Source organism: Protopterus annectens, chromosome 1.part1, assembly GCF_019279795.1.
Source record: "Protopterus annectens isolate FY-2018-M chromosome 1.part1, PAN1.0, whole genome shotgun sequence".
NCBI classification, from domain to species: Eukaryota; Metazoa; Chordata; order Ceratodontiformes; family Protopteridae; genus Protopterus; species Protopterus annectens.
Window position 1 is genome coordinate 74,804,611 of NC_056726.1, and position 23,369 is coordinate 74,827,979.

A 23,369-nucleotide genomic window follows, 5' to 3' on the forward strand; every position below is an offset into this window, starting at 1 on the left:
CACATGTCTAGGTGAGGGCCACCCTCAACATTGCAGAACACACAGCATCACTGTTACAAAATGGTATCCCTGGATGTGTGATACGTTCACCCCTAGAGGACATAGCACCACATTACAAACTGATATTAAACCCTGGCCATACTACAGGATATGTACCTGAACAGTGCCATACATACACAGTGGTCCCACACCAATGAGGAGGAACCTGTACTGACCCTGGGAACTACTGCATCATATGCATAACTGGCCTTGTGTTCTAAGCTATGGAAGTTTTAAGTATGGAAGACATGTACAGCAATATTACATATGTATATATATCAGGACTATGTACACACAACCTATCTCATGGACATACCTATAGATAGTGAACTATGATACATTTGGAGGTTTCACAGTAAACACAGTATTAACCTGCTACTTTGCATTACCTGTGTTTGTGTCAGCTGTTGCTGTGTCACTGGTGCTAATTGCTGCTTGCTGCTGCTGCTGCTGGTTTTGTTGCTGTGATGATGCAGTTTTATGTTTTTTATCACTGCCTTTATTGCTTTATTTCTTTCTTTCTTTCTTTTTCTTTCTTTCTTTCTCTCTCTCTCTCTCTCTCTCTCTCTCTCTCTCTCTCTCTCCGTCAGTTTGGTGCAATGAATGTATCGCATGTGTGGAGTGTTAGTACTGGCTGCTTTTGTAGGTATCTGCATAGGTCCATGTGATGGCCTCTGCACCAATTGTAAGGCAGCATTAGCTAATTGCATGCAGCCAGTTGTGTACTGATTGCATGTCTCACTGTGATTTCAGGACAGTGCTATAAAAGGGTATGTGAGATAGGCATTGCCCTTTCAGATTGTAAGGGCGTGGACCATGCTGGTATGCTGTCGACAGTGTTCTGTGAGTGTGAAGGTTAGTAGGTCTCTCATGATTCATGCTCTGTTGTAAATTCAGGTTGCTGCATTTCTCTCACCTGTTCCCTGTAGTGAGTGTGTATGCATACTGACACCTACAACTATATTTCCATATGTATTAATATATATATATATATATATATATATATATATATATATATATATATATATGTGTGTGTGTGTGTGTGTGTACATATACATACTTTCATATATGTACATTAGCTTACATTATCAAGTACAAGCTAACAATTAGCAGGGCTGTTTCTGTTAACACTACACTAGTATGGGAAACCAGTAATTAGGACAGTAAAAGTCTACCTGACATGCTTTGGATAGTACACATCCTATATTGCCTTTATCTTCATTCCTACTATTACATGTTATACTTATTTTGGCACTATATTCCTGTATGAGAGTCATGGCTTAGTGGTAGGTCATACAGACTAGTGTTACAATGGTCTTGTGGTAGGGCCTAATAGTATGGTTTTATTTTGCTTTCAAAATGAGTACAGGGCCTGTCAATCAGAGTGCTGAAGGCACCTTTAAGCAGTTAAAGGGTTAGTAAGTCTCACAGGAGTCTGGCTGTGTTGCAGATTCTGGTTGCTGCATTTATCTTCACTGTTTCCTGTAGTGAGTGTGTATGAATACTGACACCTACCAATATCTTTCATATGTATTAATATATATATATATATATATATATATATATATATATATATATATATATATGTGTACATATACAAACTTTCATATATGTACATTACCTTACATTATTATGTACACGCTAACAATTAGCAGGGCTGTTTCTGTGAACACTAAACTAGTATGGGAATCCAGTAATTCGGGCATTAAAAAATCTACTTGTAGGTAGGTCATACAGACTAGTGTTATCAAGGTCCTGGGTTTGAGACTGACAGTGGGAATTTATTTTTCTTTCGAAATGAGTACAGGACCTGTCAATCAAAGTGCTGAAGGCACCTTTACGCAGTTAAAAGGGTTATTAAGTCTCACAGGAGTCAGGCTGTGTTGTAGATTCTGGTTGCTGCATTAATTTTTACTGTTTCCTGTAGTGAGTGTGTATGAATACTGACACCTACCACTATACTTCATATGTATTAATATATATATATATATATATATATATATATATATATATATATATATATATGTGTGTGTGTACATATAATACTTTCATATATGTACATTACCTTACATTATTATGTACAAGCTAACAATTAGCAGGGCTGTTTCTGTGAACACTAAACTAGTATGGGAATCCAGTAATTCGGGCATTAGAAATCTACCTGACATGCTTTGGGTAGTACACATCCTATATTGCCTTTATATTGATTCCTACTATTACGTTATATTTATTTTAGCACTATGTTTTTGTATGAGAGTCATGGCTTAGTGGTAGGTCATACAGACTAATGTTCCCAAGGTCCTGGGTTCAGGACTGGCAGTGGGAATTTATTTTTCTTTCGAAATGAGTACAGGACCTGTCAATCAAAAGTGCCAAAGGCACTTTTGAGCACTTAAAACCAGGTCTGCGCTCGTTTGCGCGGAGCTCACGCATGCGCACTAGCGGTGAGCTCCGTGGACACAAGCGCACACCCGAGCTATTTTCTTTGAAAGAAAAGAAAAAGGGGTGACAGGAAAGTGGTGAAAAAGGGGTCAAAAAGAGGGTAAGACAGTAGGGAAACAAGCTTGGGATTTGCAGGAAGGATGTAGGTGAGGCCCACAGCTGCCCATGTCTTTCTCAGCAACAGCTGTGCATTTGTATGTAATTTGGTGTGACATTTGAAACCTTCCACCTCTGAGAGAGGTGTCAGGGCAACATTAATACCTGTTGTACAGCCAATTGTAATTAACAGTTTCAATGTCCAGTGGACATGTGTGCAACATGGACAGCTATGTATGGGGCGTAATTTTTTTGTGGGTACAGAGTGCCCTTTTTTTTTTTTCAGGTGAGAGTGGTATGTCAGGTGAAGGTAGTCAGTATAGCTGGGGAGGTAGGTTGGATAGGTTAACAGACAAGACAGACAAGACGCATACAGGGGCGGTGTATGACACATGTGGGGGGGTTACACAATTGACGGGGACGGAGGTTGGGATATCCAGGGCACATGAGCCAACAGATGGCAACAGTGGAACTGATATCCCCACCCATAGGCAGTTGCCACTGTTCCTTCACAGCCCAGGATGGGGCTGTGCTGGGGGCTGTGCAGGCGGGACAACGGGCGTGCCCGTAAGCTGTGCCACCCGGGCCTCAAGCTGGCGTAGGGGCCCAAGAACAGAGTCTTGGATCTCCCTTCGCACCACAGACCGGACACCTTGGAGGGTGAGTGGACGGGCTCCTCCGGCCATGCTTGCAGAGCGGGGACAGGCCCCATCCCCTGCAGCGCTTCCACCCGAAGGTGGCACAGGGCCACCAGAGGAGGGTCCGGCCTGGGCACTAGTGCCAGGTGCAGTCGCCAGATGAGGTGGGAGAGGTGGGTCCACTGGGACCCACCTTCCCAAGTGTTCTAGGTTTGTGAGTATGTTATGTTAGTTTGGGTTAGTAGCATATTATTCCATTCAAATTAGTTGTAACAGCATGCATTGGTATTCCCATTAAACAAACACCCAGATATTAACACCATTGAACAACAGGCATATCAATATCACATGCATTATTTGAACAGAAATACACAATCAAACAACATGCAGGGTTGATTAATGGCAACAGGCCATCAGGTTTGCAGGTATGAACAGGGCACATGCAACAACGGGCATGCATATATTTTTGAAACAACAGGACAAATGTCCATGGTTAATGAAATGTTCACATACCAATATTTAGTGGGTTTTTTAATTTGCAATTATAGGGTGGGGTGGAGAAAGAAAATGATGACACATTCATAAATTATACATTAATATACATTTGTAATAGAAGCACAATTAACTTGTGGGTGATAGTTTCAAATTGATTTTTAATTGACTGTCATGCTAGACCTGTTACAGATACATCACTATCCTAGTTATTTTGACTTTGATCAGATACATCATCCTGCTACACTTTGATGACAGGGCAGGGGACAACTATGGATGTTTAGTATGTCAGACAATCATTCATTCTATCTGAAAATTGCTGACTGTCATCACCATATACAGATTTTGGCTTAAACATTCAAGATTCAGACACACTGCAATCAGTTTGGGATGTTAATTAGTAATTCCCACATGCATTTAGTTCTGTAGAACCACACTGAGGCTTATATATTCAGGGGTTATTACTACTTTATTTATTGATACATGACCCTTTCTGTCACTCTCACACATCCTGCTATTTCACAGTTCAGGTTGGTACTTCTAGGCTTTTTTCACATATTAGACCTGTGGTGATTCAAACACTTTCCAGCAGCCTCACTTCTGTCATGATTCAACATTTCAACAGGGGATATATCTCACATGTGATTAACTCAGCTTCTGAAGCTGTACTCTTGAGACTACTGCAGGTTATACTACATTTAATTAATGGTGGGACATCTGTATTACAGAACTATTTATTTCTATCAATTATATTTCCAGTTTCACTTGCATACTGATGAACTTGCTGCAGCCATGCCTGCAGACTTTCACTTGTTGCTTGCACATTCTATTACTTTTAATCAATACACTGCAGTGTTCTGCTACCTGCTACACTATAATATTTATTTACAAGTACTAGGTGGGGTTACTAACCTGCATGGTGGCGCAGCCGCACCAGCCTGCGGTCATGTGCCCTGCGATTCGCAGAGCGGACACCTGCAGCTGTAATACAAAACAAGTAATATTGGAATACACATCTCCATGGTATCAGCTAGTTGAATTCCTTACATACATAAGTAAAATGTAACTTACTCAGTAGTGGGGCATTGGGCATATCCCGGGCCTCCTGGATCCATTGGGTCAACTGGTCTTCTTTACATCGCTTCAGGTCCGCATGGTGGTGACGGACCTGCTCACCAGTACGTGGAATCCCAGTAGCACTAGTGAGATCATGAGCCAACTGGTCCCATGCCTCCGCCCTGTATGCTCCCCATGAGACCTGGCCTTGCATGAGTTGGGCCTCATGATGGTGAACTAGGAGCCAGACCATGTATCTGGACTCCTTAATGCCCCACCGCTGTGCTCGAAAGCAACGTCCCTCCCCTACTCCACTCATTCTGCCTGCAGGTCTATTCTACAATCGTTTATGCTGTGTATTCCCGCTTATGGGGCTTATATATATATGCCGATTTTCCCGCACATTTCTATGATTGGCCGTTTTAGAATTGTATCTACTTCACAGAAACTGCTTTATCATGCTCCATTTTGGATTATATCCTATATATATATATATATATATATGCTATTTCTGCATTTCTAAGTACTGCTGTCATGGCTTAGTGGTTTAGTACCTTGACTCTAGTGTATGGTATCCTGGGTTTGAATCTGACCACTGATTTTTAATTTTCATGACTGTCTAGAAATGAGTTCAGGACCTGTCAATCAAACATGCCAAAAGCACTTTTAAGCACTTAAAACCAGGTCTGCACTCGTTTGCGCGGAGCTAACGCATGCGCACCGGCGGTTAGCTTGTGGGCGCAGCACGTACCTCCGCGCAAACGGTGTGCACTGGGTTAAACCTTAATTGGCTAGTAACACACATGTTAAGCTAAGCACAGCTAGTTGCACACAGTTTGAGCCTGTTAAACCAGTGCTTAGCTACGGGCAAGCAATTTGCAGCCTTTGAAACACTACTCAGCTACGGGCACTCTGTCTCACAGCAGCTTAGCTATCAGTACATTTCTACATATTTTTATTATTGTATTACTTGAAAATATATGCTCCATTTCATTACATTTTACAAAAGGAAATACTTTTACATTTGTACAATACTGTCAGGGGCCTTTTTAGTGCTTATTTACAAAAAAATAAAAGGTTGTTGTGTGGGCTCGAACCTTGCCTGCCTGCTCTTAAGCCGACAACTCTACCGCTATGCTATTACTTCTTGGCTTACTTTGCATATTTACTTCTTATATCCTTTTCCACTGATTGCTGACTGCAGTTGCGCTAGTAGCATACCCGCCCACACGAGCGCACGCAGTAGCAAACATTTACGGGGTTTTAAAAAAAATAAAACAGTTTTCATTTTCATTTTATAACATCTGTTCACTTTTTACATTGCTGGTCTGTGGGGGCATGTGTTGTGTAGTGTGTTTATTCACAGTTCCATGGCCTCTCTCGTGGCTGTTTACTTTCTGCCATTCTAGACTTCCGGGGGTGTGTCCGCTTGCAGGGCTTAGCCTACGGACACGCCCCCTACTGTCTTACATGGACCGTGTAAGAGTTACAGTGTGATTCAGCATGCCTCATGCACCTCATGCATATGCATGACATGCTGACATCACACCGTTTAACTGCAGCCCCCGTGTAAGAGTTATAACTCTTACACGGAGGTTTCCTGAATCCTGCCCAATGTCTTTTCTCATGATCTTAGTTGTCAGCAATTTATTAATGACAGCTTCCTGGTATAAAGGTCTGTTTAGGTTATTTATACTAAAAGCTGTGAGTCATTAAAATTTACCAGAGGCAGCTTTCTGGCCCAAAAGCTAATTAAAGACGTTTTAGAAAAATCTTGATGAGAAATCATTTAGAAAACACTTATGCAATGTTTTTGCATTAAATGATTCATCAGAATGATCTTGTATTGTGTATTACCACCATTACTGGGCAAAACCATGCCCTTTTTATGGGGCAGGCTCAATTTGTTTCTTAATAAAAAGAAAAAAAAATTAATACTTTACATTTCTAAAGGCTACAAAGTCAAGTGAGTACAACAGTCAAACCATGTGTATTTTAAACTACCCAGCCTTTTTATTTGCTATTAAATACGTTTTCCCCATTCTCTACCAGCGTGTATTTGTAGATGGTAGTATAAGTATGTAGCACACTTTGTAATACAAAATGAGAAAGCACTACCGAGGTAGTGATTCACAGAGGCAAGAAGTGCATTGCAGCATCGGGCCTAAAACCATGTCAATGAATTTCTGCAGCCTAATAAGGACATAACAACATAAACATGAGCATAGCAGAAAACAAGTCAAGAGTCATAGTTATCTGGAATAAAATGGTGAAGTCTCTTGCTTCTCAAAATAATGTCAAATAATATATCAAAAATTGTGCAGCTCTGTATAGAAGGTTGGCAACAGAAGCAACATATGACGTAAAGAGTTTTTCTTTTTTTACTACTAATAGTGACCTACCAGGTATGTGACATAGCCACATGTGCTCCAGAAAACATTACAGATTGAGGATTACCTCATATCAGCAGAGAGATGTACAAATACAAGAATGGCTACATGCAGATAGTGACATTGTAAGGGAATTTGTAGACATGTATTGCCACACAGATTGGGCACTGAGGAATGCATGGATTTCCTACACTCAGGGAAAGTGAGGTATGTGCAGTGATTTCTTTACTGCTTGCAGGGAATTTACAAAGACATGTTAAGGCCACCCTGAGTGCTTGCAGGCATCAGTCTCTAGAATACTCAGCATGTTCCTTGATACACTGCTTCCACATGTCAACAAGCACATCTGCTTTTTCAATAAACTAGAGAAGGAAGACCACCATTGTGTATAACTTCTATGATTTCATTTAGTATTCCTGAAGTATTAGGAGGCGCAGATTGTACCCAATACATACATACTTACAGATATTAGAAGCATGTGCATTAATGCACTTCTAGCCTGCCAATATACAAAACAAAACAGTTGTTCCAATAATATGTGTCCAACCTGTATCTAAACTAGTGCTTACTTTAATGTAATTTGGTAGTCTGTTTAATGCATCAGCTTCTCTCTCAGGGAGCCAATCAGTACACTTCTCATTCCTGTAGAATCTTCTACATAGGTACTCTGATGATTACTACTTTTTGATAACCCCAAACATTCCCAGTGGTACTTGTCAATACATGCCCTAGATACCTGAAAAAGGTCTCCTCTTAAATATCTGTAAGAGACATTGTACAAGTTCAGATATTTTTGTCTTTCATAATAACTTAAATTTGCACATCCATGGATGCCCTTGGTATATTTCCATCGTTCTCTTTTGAGTTTAGTCATGCTTGTTTCTTTAAGGTTTCCATATCTTTATTCCATACTCAAGATTGTATATAATGTAACTAACAAACAATGACTTCATCATTTTTGATTTTCTAGAATTTATAAATCTTTTTATACAATCTATAGTTCTATAACTATCATTAACCATTTGGTTGATATAATTAGAAAAACTCAAAGCTGGATCTATCTATATACCCTGGTCCTTAAATGAGTCTACAGTTTTAATAACTGTGCTGTATTAAATATTCAGCTTTCAGTGTATGTCTCCCAAATTGCATATGCTTAGTTTTTTATGTATTTATGAGCATATTATTCTCCTGTGCCCAAATGGTGAATTTCGTCAAGCTTTTTTGCAGCAGGGTTGGGAGGGTGACCTAATGGTTAAGTTGTTTGCCTTACAAACACAAGGTGCAGGGTTTGAGTCTCACAAGGGATAATTGGCTAGGTTTAAAATGGCTCGCAAGGGCAGTTAACCTAGTACTAACCTATGACATGCCTTATCTATAGCACATGTAATCAGTTTACCCAGTTTTAAAGCATCTGCATGCTGACTGTAAAACACCTCAGATGAAAACGATATATCTGAAAGATAAAATCTTAACAAGTATGGGGCCAGGCCAGAGCCCAGTGGGACACTCTGACTATAACCTCAAATTTCATGTGTCCATTTGCTGTATGATACTTACCATGTCCTATTTGTAAGCTATGCAGCTATCAATCGTATCAAGGGTACATCAATACCTAGTTGTTCTAATTTACTGATCAGTGTTTTGTGTATGCCCTGTCAAATACTGAAGTTAAATATATACATCTTATATCACTGCACAATTTTTCATTCATAGCTCTTATTATATTGTTATAGAACATTATGTTACAGGTGGTAATAGATTTATTTTCAACCTATGCATGCTGATTTTGGTTTCAAGTCCCAGTCTTTCCAATTCTTTCAATAATATATCAAATATTACCTTATCCATTATTTTTATACGACATGAAAGTAAACTTAAGGGTCTGTATGACTCTATGTTTGCCCTACTTCTCTTTTCCCTTAAAGACAGGTTTAACAAGTGCATGTCTCAAATCTCAAAGCATCTCTATACATTTATAAGACCTAGTGTATAATTGATGTGGTTGCACTGTAGTAAATAATAGATGTGGTTCCACTGTAAGTTATTGCTGGAGTGTTCTCAGGTCATTATTATTAATTCTGGCTCCTCACTGTGCTTTGTTTGGATCCAGTTTGCATAGTTCTTTATCAATGTAATCTAATTTGGTTTCAGTATCTGAGGTTACCTGGATGTCACTAGGACAATTTATCACCCCTGTTTTGCAGCCACACTGCTCTGCATAAGATTTGTAAATATATAACAAATCCAAAAAAGCACTCAGACAGCTGTTTCCACCGCAAACCACAATGTTTATTCACATAGACACAGCACCAGTGACCACACTGTAAACATTGTGGTCGCTGGTGCTGTGTCTATGTAAATTAACATTGTGGTTTGTGGTGGAAAGTGCTATCCGAGTACTTTTGGGGATTTGTTGTTTACTGTTTGGGCACTTTTCTTCTTTTGTACTGATTTTTAAATATATCTCTAATCTGTTGTGTCTGAGAAAACAAAATTTAGAAATCTACACACAGTTTATCAATTTGTATGTCTTTACTCCTTTCACTGTAAAAAATCTCTCAAAAGCAAACGTCACACTTCTCAAAACCCAAGACCCCTGGGCTAATGGAAAATGATACCCAAACCACAGAATCCTTTACAAATGCATTCTATAAGCACCTACAGGAATGCATGGATCCAAAGTAAAACAAAGACTCACTCCTCCAAGAACAGAAGGCCAGTCTGGTGGACCCCGGCTATAAACAAGCTATACAACAGAAGGAGGAAGCTATTACATGACAAGGCAAAATCCCATAAAGGGAAGGCATCCTTGATCAGTACCAGTAAGAAACTTCGATCCCTCATAGAATCATCAAAGGCCAGCTTCAAAAGAAAGATCGCCAAAGACTCTAAAGATAATCACAAGGCGTTCTTTAGCTACGTCAAAAATCTGGGTGGCAGCTCTCAGATCTGCTCTGAGCTGGTGCATAATGGCACAAAATACACTGAACCCACAGACATTGCCAACATCCTGGCAGACAGGTTCAATGCAAATTTCACCCCCCTTCCCCCCCAAAAGGGCCTGTGTCTTTACCAGAAGAATGCAGTCCCCCAGACATCACAGACACACAGGTAAAAGCAGCCCTCTCCAAAGTAAAAAACACAGCATGAATGGGACCAGATGGTATCCCGGGCTGCATCTTACACGAGCTCCAAAACGAACTAAACCCTCACATGAATTCACTGTTCCAACTCAGCCTTACCACAGGTTATGTACCCAAAGAATGGCGTACAGCAACAGTGATCCCGCTCCACAAAGGTGGCGCCACAATGGATCCCGGGAACTATCGCCCTATAAGTCTGACTAGCCTGGTCTGCAAGGCTATGGAGCACATCATCATGGATCTCATTAACAAAGACATTGGGAACCTCCAAACATTGGACCCTACCCAATTCAGATTTGTTAAGGGCAGATCTTGCCTCTTAAATCTAGTTGATTTCTTCAAAGCAATTACCAAAGCCTTAGATGAGGGAAAGGTAGTCCACACAGCCTATCTAGACCTTGCTAAGGCCTTCAACACAATACCCCACTCAGGTATCATAAATAAGCTTACCAGCTTAAAAATCAACCCATACATCACAAGATGGGTTGCAAACTGCTCAGGGATAGAACTCACATGGTCAGAGTTGCGGGTGCCATGTCCAACTCTAAACCAGTCACAAGTGGCATCCCACAGGGTTCAGTCTTGGGACCACTCTTGTTTGGTATTTACTTCTCTGAGGTACAGGCACACACGGGAGGACTGTGGCTGACCAAGTTTGCAGATGACTGCAAACTGGGAGCCATATTCGACTCTCTAGCTGACACATGCATCCTCCAGAAAGGCCTTACGGAGACTTATACCTGGTGTCAGAACCATGGCCTCAAGTATAAATGCAAAAAAATGTATATCTATCCCCTTTGGGAAAAACAAAGAGCCCACAAACTACCATATAGGACGAAATCCACTAATTATGGAAGAAGTAATCAGGGATCTGGGGACCCAAGTAAATAGTAACCTCTCCTTTGACAATCACATTGCCACAGTGGTTAGAAAGTCCTTCTATATAGCCCATCTAATCACAAAAGGATTCACATCTAGATCAAGAGAGGTCATTGTGCCCCTCTACTCATCACTTATCAGGCCCATAATTGAGTACAACACCCCATTTGGGGTGTACCTTACCAGACACCTGCAACAGCTGGAGAGACCTCAAAAATACCTCACCAAGATGATCGTGGGCCTCAAACAGCTGCCCTATGCAGCTCGCCTAAAGAAACTCCAGCTCTACTCAGTTGCTTACCGCCTACTAAGAGGTGATCTCTGCCTGACATACAAGGCCATGTCCAACCTGGAATTGTTCAACATGCTCTACCTCAAGAAAACCAAATCCACTAGAGCTACACGCTCCAGGGATTTAAACCTTAACACAACAATAAATAGGACATCCTGGAGGGATAGATTCATATCCGAAAGGCTTCCCGCACTCTGGAATAGAATCCCAGTCCATATTAGGCAGAGCCCCACACTGACCCTCTTCAAGAGAAATCTTGACGAGTGGATGGGTAATCGTAAATTTGCTCCTGGGATCACTTCTATGACCCTGCTGGACAGAGGCTCAGGAATCAAGTCTAAAAGGGAGGCAAAAGCCAACAAATTCTGGCTAGGCTTATAAATGCCCTAGGGCAGATAACCTAGTACCTACCTATGAACCTATGAACATCTTATGTATCTATAAAATGGTTTCCTGTTATGCTTAATATCTTTATATAAATTTTCTTCAAATTATTCTTGATCTTGTCTCACACTATATTTAGTTTATCTGCCAACTTGTTTATTTCAAGTTTTTAAAGTTATAGTTTGACCTGTTCCCATTTCTAATATGTTTTGTCTCTCAACTTAATCAAGTATCTCGTCCTTATGGAAATATATCCTCCTGACATTGTGTGCCTAAATCCTGATATTAAACAATTTTTGATTTTTTTTTTTTTTTTTTTGCATTCTAGCAATTCCTCTTTCAAAATGTTTCACATTCTTTCTGCAGTTTTCCCAATGAACGCATCACTACAGCTAGTTTTACATAGTGACTGTTTGCTTCCATATAATCTATAATTAATCTTCTGTGCATTGGTTTAGATTTCAGTTTGGCAGAATTATCTAGCAACAAGTTAACCTTTATAAACTCATGCTCACTGGACATCAACAGTGGCAAAACTTGACATGAAGTAATAATTTCTTTAGGAACACAAACAATGACCGGCATGCTCTATTCTCTGGTAGGCATTCTTATAATCTGAAACAATTGTTCCTTAACGTGTGTTGTGAACAATTTCCTTACTAACATTACTGAATCATATTATGCCAGTCTGTTTCTTGTAAATTTAAGTTCCCAGCTAATATTATTATTCCCTCCTGTGTTTCATGCAAGAAATGTATGAATTCCTATAGGTCATCAGCTCTTGATTTTAGTGGTCTATATACAACAAAAATTGTTATATATTCCAGGGCTGTCTTTATTGTTACAGTTACACAATCTATAGTATTGGTGTTATCACCGGACATGTAACAATCACATGTCGTATGACTATCTTTAATCTCTATCATAACACCTCCATCTGATTTTTTGCTAGAATGTCTGTTCCAGTAAAGACATTTATACCCTGACAGAACTGGTTTACTGTCATTGTTCATTAACCATGTTTCACAAACAATAGCATCAGTCCCATGGGGAATATAACAAATTGTCCAATAAAAAAATAAAAACTTTATTATTAGTACTACTATCACTAACAAACATCAGAGATGCATCAGATGTTTTTATTTGTGAACTGATATATTTTCGACCCAGCAAAAATCCTGTATTGTGTTTGTCAAATATGGCAAAGTATCTGCTGTAAAAATTCTCTTCCCTAATCTTGACAAGTACATGCCACCCTATCTGAACGTACGTGTGCCCAGAATTGCGTTCAGATGCTGTACATAGTTCCATATTTTAAAATGGGACATCTTTTCATGTAGGTATTTACCATACACAGTGACCTGATTCTCCTTTCTATTTGTAATTGTTGAAAAATATATCATAACACCTGTACAAGCTATGCTATCTAAGATGGCTGCAAGCTCCCAACTAACAGTCTGAGAGTCCTTGCAGATTACATAATTTGTACCTCTATGAATAAAAATAGATCCATACTACCTCATATTAATGTGTTGTAAGGCTTGTCAGACTTCCTCTATTTTTGCTCCTGGTAAGCATTTGTGATGGTCATTATCTTCCCTGCAAATGTAAGTATTAATTCCTCTAATAATTGAATCTGCTGTTACGAGAATATCTTTTCTGATCAGATCTGAAGACTTCATCTTCTAATTCAGTATTATCTGCTCTATCAGTTGCTACAAAGGCATTATCTTCATTGTCATTAGCCTTATTCATCCCATTGTTTTCACTGATTATTACATTTACAAGCATAAAATTCTCATCCAGCTGGCTTTGTACATCTACAGCTTGAGCCATGATGTCAATGTCACTCACCTTTTTTCTTACAGTAATGTTCTTCAATCCTTCCATGTTTAATTTTGATTTTTTCCTTTCCACCTGTCCAGTGCCTCTATTTTCTACCTTCTCTTTTGGAAAAATTATAGCTTTTTCTGTCGGCTGAAGGTTTTTTGATATAAAAATTTTATCATTCCCTGCAGTCTGTGTGTTACATAACACAACAGTGTCATTTTTAATATGTATTCTCTTTGCTTTGCATTTACCAATTTCTTTTTCTTCTTTATTTGTTGTGAACATCTTTCTTTCTTTTTTTATTTTCTTCTGTATACTCTGAATCCTCAGATTACTGTATACTTGTATCCAGAATTCCAAAGTTGTCATTGGTATTATCTTGTTCAGTAGTGGTTGAGTGATATTTACAGACAATATGCACTTCCTTTCCTTTCCTCAATGTGTTCTATTTGCTCTTTGCCTAACATTATTTATCTCATCAGTCCAGTCATTAATATGTGTAACAACAGTTCTCCAAGCCATGCCAATTGCACAGGTGCAATCATCATCATTAAGTCTAGCTTTACTATTAATAATGACAAGCAAATCATCCAACTTTTGACATGAGGAGCATATATCACCAGTGATATCATGTGTTACCTTTGAATACACATAGACCTTTGTACACTGTACAGGTTACATGCGCTTTAGCAAAGCATTAATGGCATACTCATTTAAGGAATTCATATTCAGCTGCAAATGAATAAACAATTCTAAAATGAAAGAATAATCAAAAGCAATTCTCACAGAATTCAGAGGGAATTTAAATCAACTTCTGTGAGAAAAATCACACAAACAATAAACAAGTAAATATTAAATTATGTACAGTAAAGTTGTTTTCTGACTGCACAAGTTGTGGAAGTTGCACAAAAGCTGTAATTCCTTTACATTGTATGCAAATGCATGCAGTAGCTTCTGCTCACTATCACTTATAGTCACAACTCTTTTTAACAGTAAAGATTAATAAATCACAAAACAAGACAGGATTCTTTAGATAAACTCTGGAATTTCCTCTCTGCAGTCTGTGTGAATTTATAGCTGACTAGGCCCCTTGGAATGGCTAGAGTTTGCCTTTCTAAACCCTATCCCCTTCTAACAACAAGCAATGAAAAAAGTAAAGGTAAAACAACAAAATATAAATAAAAGTAAGTCTTCTAGTCTACAAACTATCCCTGCCTTCCTCCAAGCAGTGAAAAATGCTGGTAAATAATCAAATATAAATTCAAATAAAAAATTCTGTGGCCAGGCTATTGTACAGTTAATCACAAATCCAGACAGGATTATTTAGATAAGCTTCCCATGAAGTGTCCAGGAACAGAGTGGCATCAACAGAAAGGGCTACCATTCCATCAACTGCTAGGTAGTGTATGGCACATTAGAGCTTATTGTCAGTGGCTCTACACAGTACACAGGCGATGTCCATGACTCCAAAATATGGTATGCACGTTACCTGCATCAGTGTTTCCTGCACTGCAACACTCCCACATTACCACCTGATAGGTAAAAGGAGGCACATACTTATGCACAGCCTTAAGATAAAAAGTATAAATCATTAACCCCCGACCCTCATTCTCTCCTCTATCCCTAATGTGTTACAGGGTGTGCAGGTTGAAGCCCTGGCTAGTAACACATGTACAGAGTCCACAAGACTTGGCCAAACAGCAATATAACATCACCCACACATAAAGCAGAAATGTGCTTGAGCATATGTTTGATTTCTTAAGTCAGACGTCCACTGCTTGGAGACATCTGAGGTCACTTCTGCATTCACCCACTACATCAATACTATGTTTTTGTTGAATGCTACATCATGATGCAGCAGTAGAAATCTTCTACAGTGCAACAAAAGAACTTGTATTGACCTCCTCAGAATACCTCAGTGTGATGCAGATATCAGCAGAACATCAGAAGCAGCTATAACACACCCCAGCAGATGGCATTCTGCATGGTATACAGAAACATGGGCAATCAGCAATGTCTAGTCCACTTCTATGTGTATGTACACAGAGGGGAAAAGACATGACAGATCAGAAAAGCATGTGCAGGCTTACACAGAAACCTATGTTAGATTAAAACTAAGCTGGTAAATTAGAACATATCTGGGTACACTCGGCTGAATCCAGTGTGAGGGCCTCATATGTGCTGAACACTGCCTAGAGCTGCCTGAATGGTACAGTGACTGTCCTGTATTAGTCAACTGCCATACTTGCTAGGTTTGTATATGAACATGTGCGTGAATGCAGTAGGTAGTAAATGCTGATATTAGAAAGGCTCAATCTACCTGACTGGGGAGGAGTTGGCTGTCCTTTATCAGTGGACTACCATTACCTACTTGGAGTGCATGTGGCCAGAAACATGAGTACTATAAGGTACAGCAGTAGCATAAGTACACCTGACCCCTAATGTTATGTTAATTACATTTTCTTTAAAGACAGCATTCAATGTAATGGTAAGGACTTTTGTGTGACAGAGCATGTAAACCACAGTAATATGAATATTTATGTACCTCTTCTGAGATATATTCTCTGAATGTACTATGTATGTAATGGCAGAATGTAATTCAAGCTGCTGAAATATGTTTACTGCTCACTGTTCCTTTTTGTACACTTTAGCTGCAGAGGTGCACTGCCTAAAATGACATTAAAAAGTACTAGTTAGCACCTTACTTATGCTAATGAGGTTAGATGTTATCTTTCTGCATGAATTGTTGTGTTTTACCTGAGTGAATCAGTGATATATGACATAGATACTTTCAACTGCATGTCACTGGAATGTCATGAATTCTTGCACTGTCATGCAAGTTTTCCATGTATGCTCATTTTTCATCTACAAGGTGCTAGTGTGCATTGTCCACAGTTCATAGTCCTGTGTAAGGTATGATTCCCATGCTGTCATATTGTTATGGACTATATTCATGGAGATGGCAACTGATGCTAGTGCCTCACACAGGGTACCAGCCTGGTATGCAAAGGAGTGCAAAATTATGCTATGTCTTCTACACAGCCATTTTAGGGAATGACTATCTGAGCCTTATGCAGGTTAAATCAAGAAAGCTGATGCATATTATAACCTCGTGTCATTGCTGTCCCAGGCAACCAGCATTCACCATATGAGTGAGCAGCATATGCACCATTATGATGACCTGAATCACAATTCCAATAAAGATCTCCATTCATGGGAAGGAAAGGTTAAGCAAAGGTGCTCAAATTGTTAAGTAAGTTTTGCCATACATTTCATTGTTATTTATTTAATACAGATATATATATATATATATATATATATATATATATATATATATATATACATTTTTTTTTCCCTAACAGAAAATTCTCTTTTTTTCATTTAATCTGCAATATCTCGGAACATTTCAGGATGTCTATTATATATGTTATCAATGTCCTCAGTTCTGTAGTGACAGTGAGTTGCTTTGTTGGAGCAATGACATGCCTGTGACTCTGTGACATGGTAGGTATATTGTAGACTGCTCCCCTGCATTATGTGAACTTTACTGCATTTTGCTGTTACTGTGCATATGGTCTTGCTGATGTAGTTGTGTGTTGCACTGTGGGAATCATTCAAGGGCTCTTCTTGCTTGCAAATGTGTGTGGTATTGCATTATTGGACTTTCATTTTTATTTCATGAAAAGAAACATGGAAGAGCTCTCCAATCTTATAGCCCAGGTAGGTATGACCCTAGCCCTCAGTAGTATTCTGCCATTGCCCAGAATGATACCGCAGTACAAGGACAAAATGATTGACTTCAACAATTGGCTAAGCTTCTGATGGCATTCTAAGGGGATCCAGTATCTGTCTGCTTGGGATGACATGGTCGACAGACCATGATGCTTTGCCACAGATGGCCTGCACCTGTCGCCCCTGGGATTCTGGATACTGGCTAAGGGTCTTGCTGCCCCTATAGTGGCTTTTTTAGGCAAGGTTCAAATAGCAAATTCACCACTATAACAGCAACAGGCAAGCAAAAACTGAGGATAATGCTACTCAATGCTAAAAGTCTAAATTTCAAAATGCACTCACTTGAGGCACTCCTTAAAATGGAGAACATCGATATCTGTGCAGTGACTGAGACCTGGTTCAAAGCTCCAGAGAGCACCCCTGCATTACCAGGCTAAAACTTATACCACACTTTTCAGCCATGTAACCTAGACCAAAACACCAAAGGCAGAGGTGTGGCCATATTCATTAAGGGTATCCACAGCTCCAGGCTAGTTGCTCAGCATAATGCATCCGAGGTTATCCAAGTGCAACTAACTCTGGGCAAAACTGCAATCCAAATTGTAGCTTGCTACAGATCCCCCACCATGCCCCAGGATTCCCACTCCTCTTTTTTTGATGTACTGGAAAATATTAGGGTTCATCCAAACACCCTAATAATGGGCAACTTCAACTACCCCACCATTAACTGGGAAAACTACTTGTGTACCAACTCCTTAGCTCAATGCTTTCTAGAATTCATAAACTCCTATGCCCTGGATCAACTTATCCACACCCCCACCAGGGGCAACAATATCCTAGACCTAGTCATTGCCAACATGAGTGACTGGTGTTCCACACCTGAAGTCAACTCCTCATTGGTCCAATCCAACCATAAGCTAATCACCCTTGATATCCACATCCCGCCCCCCCCGCCCCCCCCCATTAAGGAAACCATGGTAAAAAATTTCTCCAAAGCCAACTTAATGCTTCTTAAGACAGAAGTGGTGAACTTCATGACACCCATGCAGATGGACAATACAGTTAAAACTGCTTAATCCTACAGAAATGCACTCTATAAGCACTTACACGAGTGCATGGATCGTGCTATCCCAAACAGAACCAAGATGCTATCCTCCAAAAAAAGGAAGCCAATCTGGTGGTCCCCTGCCATAAACAAACTATACAACAGAAGAAAGAAACTGTTGCAAAAGAGAGTAAAGTCCCATGAGTGGAGGAGCTCCCTGGTCAGCCTCAGTAAGAAGCTGAGATCCCTTATAAGATCCTCCAAAGCTAGCTATGAAAACAAAATCACCACTAATTCTAAGGGCAACCATAAAGCATTATATAGCTATGTCAAGAATCTTGAGGGCAACACCCAGATCTGCTCTGAGTTACAGCACAAAGGCACAAAAATTACAGAACCAACTGATATTGCCAACATCCTGGCAGATAGGTTCAGTGCTAACTTTACCCCCCTCACCCCCTAAAGGGCCCATATCTATACAGGAAGAATGCAGAGTCCTTGTAATCACAACTACACAGGTAAAAGCTGTACACTCTAAAGCCAAAAATACAGCATCCATGGGACCGGACAACATCCCAGGCTGGTTTTACACGAACTTCAGAATGAACTGGCTCCTCATTTAAGCACCATGTTCAATAATAGCCTTGCATCAGGCTTTCTGCCCACTGAATGACACACAGCAACAGTTATCCCACTCCACAAAGTGGGAGCCACCACTGATCCCGGGAACTATCGTCCTCTTAGCCTGACGAGCCTGGTCTGCAAGGCCATGGAACGTATCATCATGGAACTCATAAACAAAGACATTGGTAACCTCCAAACTCTGGATCCCACCCAGTTCGGGTCTGTGAAAGGCAGATCATGCTTCCTAAACCTGATCAACTTCTTTGAGGCAGTCACCAAAGCAGTAGATGAGGGTAAGGTGGTTCACACAGCCTATCTTGACCTCGCCAAGGCTTTCGACACCATCCCATATTCTGGAATTATAGCTAAACTCACTAAACTAGGTATAAATCCCTATGTCACAAGATGGGTTGCCAACTGGCTCACTGACAGAACCCACACTGTAAAAGATGCAGACTCCAAATCTGACCTCAAAGCAGTGACAAGTGGAGTACCAGAGGGTTTCATCCTGGGACCTCTCCTGTTTGGTATCTACTTCTCTGAAGTACAGGCTAACACAGAAGGCCTCTGGCTAACAGAGTTCACAAATGACTGCAAACTAGGAGCTATAGTCAAGTCCCCAAATGATGTGGACACCCTACAGAAGGGCTTCGCTGAGACATATGCCTAGTGTCAGAGCCTTGGCCTCAAGCTCAGTGCCAGAAAGTGCAGTGTCATCTCCTTTGGTAAAAACTCTGTAACCATGAACTACCACATAGGCAGCAATCTACTTAACATTGAATGATATGTGATAAGATACCTTGGGACCCAGGTGGACAGTAGTCTCTCCTTTGATAGTCACATCACCACAGTAGTCAGGAAGTCCTTCTACATGGCACACCTCTTCATAAAAGGGTTCTCATTCAAGTAAAAAGAGGTCATTGTTCCCCTCTACTCGACACTCATTAGACCCATTATAGAGTGCAATGCCCCTTTTGGAATGTGTCTCACAAGACATCTGCAGCAGCTGGAAAGGCCACAGAAGTACCTCACAAAGAGGATTAGTGGCCTCAAACAAATGCCCTACACTGCTCACCTCAAAAAGCTCCAGCTTTACTCCATAGCATATTGCCTACTCCGAGGTGATCTCTGCCTAACATATAAAGCTATGTCAAACCCAGAGCTGTTGGACATGCGACACCTAAAGAAAGCCCAATTCCTCCAAGCTACACACTCTAGGGACCTAAACCTTGTCACCACAATAAACAGGACATGCTGGAGGGATAGATTCCTGACCCAGAGACTTCCCCATACTCTGGAACAGGCTACCCATCAATGTCAAGCAAATTTCTTCATTAGCACTCTTCAAGAAAAATCTTGATGAGTGGATGGAAAATAGGAAATATACCCCGGGGATCACTTCTGTTTCTTTGCTCGACAGTGGCACAGGAAAATAACTTTCTTGGGTGGCATAAGCCAGGGAACCTTGTTGGCTAGGCTTACTTAGGCCCTTGGGCCGATAGCCTAGTACCTACATATGAACCTATGAACCTATTTAGGTTTTGTTATTTCTTACTTTTCCTTTTTGTCTTCCATCACAGGCAGAGGGTGTGAGGAATGTAGTCAGAATGTGAAGGAAAGAGCAAAATTCTCAAGCACCATGCAATTAATGGAATCTATGGTATTTTCCTGTCCTGTGTCATCTGTATCATCTTTGGTCCACATCAATAATGTTAGATTTCCATGATCCAAAAAAACTGCAGGCACATCAGCCTCAACCTTTCCCATGCTAATTCTGTGTCTATGCTTGGTTAGTGGGATGGTAGTATATTGTTTGTAGAGGGTTCTGGCTCCTGCCAGGTAAGTAGACAACCCTGATTGCTGGCCTTGGCTACACAGAATGTGTAGTTGAGGCAACAGATGACTGGGCAAAGGCCATTTAACAGCCCTTTCTGCAGTCAAAAGCAGATTTATTCTGCAATAGATTGTTTTCATGGAAATATGAAGACCAGCTGCAAAATTGCTACTGAATATACATATATTTGCTAGAAAAAAAACTCATAATATTCAATATTCTTTTTCATTTACTTGCTTACTCTTAAAAATAGTTACTAAATCAATCTAAGGTCTTTAATCCAGTCATTTCCTCATACAAAAATGAGAAAATAGCACATTAACTTTTCTTTTGTTATACTGTTTTAACCAGGCTTTCCTTTTTCATCGCATTACCTACATTTCTTAGAACTGAACTCAGATATGCTGGGTGGGCAGATTGGTGAGATGAGTGAGATGATTTTTTTAAGCTATGATACAGAATTGGCATTGCCTGGATATGGTAAAGCCTTGCTGTGTCTAATTATGGTGGCTGCCAAAAAAACAATTACTATAAAATGGAAACCAAACTCTAAATGGAAAACAAAATCTAAACCAACTATATTAGAAGTACTGAATATAGTAACAGAGATAAAACAACTGCAATTGAGATCTTTTGAACAGGATAGGAGCAAACTACATAGGAGAATGGGAATTGTGGGAACAATACATGCAAGGGATGAATGAGGTTTAAAAGAAGGCAGGACTGAAATGAGCTATGTAATATTTGACTGAAAATGATTGGGTAGATTATATGTGATGTATAATGTTTGCAAATGGGAGTGTGTCAGTATGGTCTGTGATGGAAAGTGCTTGCAATTAGTATTGTGTCAATGTAGTTTGTTTTCATTTATATAAATGTATGATTACTTATGTCATAAGTGATGGTTTAATAAACATGTTTCTTGTTTTATAAAAAGGGGGCAGGAATTGAATAATTTATGTGATGTTGCTTAGGTTATGTGATATAAAGCAATATATGTGAAGTATAATGTTTGTTAAAGTTAATTTGTTAATACAGTTTGATTACTTTTGTATAAATGTAAATTTGCCTATGTCAGAAGTGATAATTTAATAAAGGCATTTAAAAAAGAAGCAGATTTATTGGTCCACCTAACTGATGTCCTCAGGCCATCAAGGGTAGATATAACCATTACTAACTGCCACCCAGATCCAGAATCACCATCTTCTGGATCCCAGTAGTATTCTTGTCCACCATTCCATGGCAGTAAGGCTAACTTTACACCATTGTATTTCTAACCGTTTGTCTTCTCTTTGATTGTTTGCATTGCATATTTATCTTCCTGTCTTTTTGGCAAGTGTGCCAATACCCACTTCTGTTTGTCTGAGTGTCTTTTTGCCCTTACTGCCTACCCTCCCTACCATTCCGCTCCCATTTTTCCTTTCACCCCTCTTCTGCTCATTTCTGCCTGTTTTTCTGCCTCTCTCTCTCTCTCTTTATATATATTTATTTCTCATTCCCATTCTCTTTAGTTTAGCTCAATACATCACAACACTACAGTTTACTCTTTCTTCATAGGTTCTTAGCTATATCACTGTGTTTTGCTTATGAAGTTTTATTTTTGCTAGCCCTACCTCCCTAGAGGGCAAGCTATCTGCCTACTCATATTATTCATACCTATTTGTTTATTCGTGCTTATTAATACTGCTATGTGTATGCCTAAGATATATTAGCTCTGCACTGCATTAGTGAGCTAGGAATCCTGCCCATCGTGTCTGTCATGCCTGGTTTGTTAGCATTTAAAGTGCCATATGATTTCAAGCAAACTCCTGCTTTGTTAACTGTTCATTTTAGCTGCTGTGAGATTTTGGTGAATAGAAGTCAATGCTGTCTCTGAGATTGCTTGACTTTGAGTAAATGCAAATGATGAGTTATTTAAATCTTTTCAGTTTTTCTCCAAACATTATGAATATATGAGGTAGCATATTCTAAGATCAGGAGTATGAAAGTTGTATCCCCACACTTGGGGGAATGGGAAGCAGACCTCCCTGCTAAATGATGTTTATTTACTTTGGGCAATGTTTAATATTCTGTGTTGTGTTTTGTGATTCTTTATGCTTGCTACACTTTTTTATTTTCACAAAGATGCATAATTTCCTATTGTAGTGGGACTCTGTGATTTTCAATTAATCTGAGCCGATGATCTATAGCTAACTCCTCCCTCATATATTGCCATGCATCTGGCTTGGTATACTAAGCCTGAGTCAGCAGACATGTGGCCATATGTCCTGGTGCAATACCACTTTCATACAAAAATTTGACCAGGTTAAGTGCGTTATTAAGTATTTTAAGCTTACATATAAATATAAGTTTTTTAACAAGTTTAATGTTTTTATGGAATGCAGGTATATGCCTAAAGTGAAAAATTGCTTACTGCTATTTCTAAGAATTTGAGTATGTCATAAGGACAG